Genomic DNA, 2,359 nt, shown 5'->3' on the forward strand with positions numbered 1-2,359 from the left:
AATCCATTATGGTGCTCATGTGAGCTACCAATCCCTTCTTAGGTCATTATGACTGTGTGTTGGGCCTTCTAGACTCCGTTGATGTCAGGGTTTCCTGGGGATTCTTTTCCCAAGCCCATCCCTCCTTTTGTGCCTTCTATCATATTGTTTCCATTGCCTGAAATTCCACAATCCCCTCTCTACCCCAACCCCTGTCCATTTTCTATTGAAACGCTGCTTATCCTTGATTTCTGAACCTGGACTTGAATGGTCTGTTTGCTTGTCTGGCTTTCTTAGTCTATAATCCCCTGGAATGCAGGAACAGTGCCTGGAACAGTGGTTGGTATATGATAAGCACTTAAAAATTTATTGATTCAGTGACTAAGTAAATGAAGAAATGATTGAGAGCAAAAAGGAAGTTCTACTTCTTTGGTAAACCGTTTCTATTGTTGACCTCTACTAATGTCCACTCACCTGAGGAAGGTTATTTCTAATACATACTAATAATATTTCCATTCCTCTTACTATATTTACTGGGTCCTTATGTGCAAGACACTATGAAATCTCATGTAATCCTTACAACAAGCTGCAGGTCCAATGATTATTTCTACTGGTAAGAAAACCAACTGGGAAAGGTAGGTGACTGGGCTAAGGCCATTAAGCTGGTAAGTGTCCAGGATTTGTGCCTGGACAGTCTGAACAAAATCCCACGTGCTCTTCTACTTACCTCTACTTTCTCTTCATCTCTCGGGACCATGACTTGGTTCCCTTAGTAAACTTTCCTATACCTGTGTCTTCATTGTCCATTTTCTTACCTCTCCCTATTAGGACTGTAGTCCCTGGGAGGCGGGAATCCTGTCTCTCTTCTTCCTGCTTTGTGTGGCCACCATCTTGTGAGGTTGTCAGGAGAGGGGCTCCTGTCTGTTCCAGGAAGATGAGGAAATGGTGGCCTGGGGGTTTGTCTAATCGGACAAGGCCACCTTCTGTCAGAGTCAGAGGTCAGATTTCACTTTTCAACTCTCATCCCAGGCTTCTAATCTGGAAGAAAATGCCTTAGCAAGGGTCCTTCTAAACAATCTGGGGCCAGCGATAGAGTTCACAGAATTGCAAGAAACCACAATGGTTACCTGAATAAATGTCCTCATAGAATGGGGAGGTGGCTTATCCAAGGCTATGGAGCAAATGAGTAGAAAGATTGGAGCAATGAGAACACGGAGTTAGCTCCAGGCTGACTCTTAGTTCTTTCTGATTGACATATGATATAAAGTATAAATTACTCAGATTTGAACCAAGGTGATAATATCTTTACTATCATTGTCCTTGGCCTATATGCAAAGAATAGTTTTTTTCTTAGTAAAAACCTATTTATTCTACTTGGTGCAGGCACTTACTGGATGGCTTTATCAGATGTTTTTTGTTTTTTTTTTGGGGGGGGGGGCTTTGCTCTCTTGCAGGCCCCTGGACTGCCCCTCCCAGCTGCAGCCCTCCAGCTGGCACCCCCCTCCCTTGTGGACCCTCTCACTGGCCCTTTGTTTTCCTCATGGCTGCCTTCCAGCTGTGCTCCACATGCCCAGTTAAGGCCATTTCCTGGCTGCCATCCTGCACCAGTGCTGCAACTGCTAAAATATTAATGGATCCTTTTGTGAAAAATAACACAGTAAACCTTGCTGTAAATTAAATTTGCCAGGGAGGTGGAAAACAATGAAATGGAGGGAGTAAAGCAAAGCCATATTGTGAAAAATTGCCTTATAGGGCAAAAAGGAGGCACAGGAGGACATCTTAGCTCTGCCTTCCCCTTCAAGGTCCCAGGATGTCACCATGGGAAATGCACCTGCACTGGCCTGGCCACCTGGATGGGGTGCATGACAAGGGTGATAACCCCTGTGGTTTTGCCCGGCTACCTGCTCTCCTGGGTCCACTGGAGGAGAGGAGGGGGGGAGGGGCAGCACAGATTTGAAAACAAAAGGTAAACTGTGTGGATAAAGGGAACAGGGACCCCCTGTGTCAAAAATGCATGTGGACACTACATTAAAAACTAACGATGTACTATATGCTGGCTAATTGAACGTAATAATAAAAAAAATGCACGTGGCGTGCTGGCGGGAGGAGGGCTGAAGGATGCTGATGGCAAATCAGGTTAGGTTCAGCACCAAAAAATGTAGTTCTATCCTTTGTCCAGTCCTTAGTGAAAGCACTTAGCACTTTCTGTTTTAATCATTAGACCTGCTAACCATACTCTGTCATCACCGCTGTAGTCCTGGTGCCTGGCACGGCGCTTGGCGCAAATCACAATGCTAAGCTACATTTTCCGAATGGATGGGATGAATAATTGGAAAGGGAAGGGGTAGAGAGCAAAAATTGACCCTTAACATTTGCAGCA

This window comes from Callorhinus ursinus, unplaced genomic scaffold (assembly GCF_003265705.2).
Source record: "Callorhinus ursinus isolate GAN/ISIS: 27379988/994484 unplaced genomic scaffold, GSC_fseal_2.0 scaffold13, whole genome shotgun sequence".
In the NCBI taxonomy this organism is placed as follows: Eukaryota; Metazoa; Chordata; class Mammalia; order Carnivora; family Otariidae; genus Callorhinus; species Callorhinus ursinus.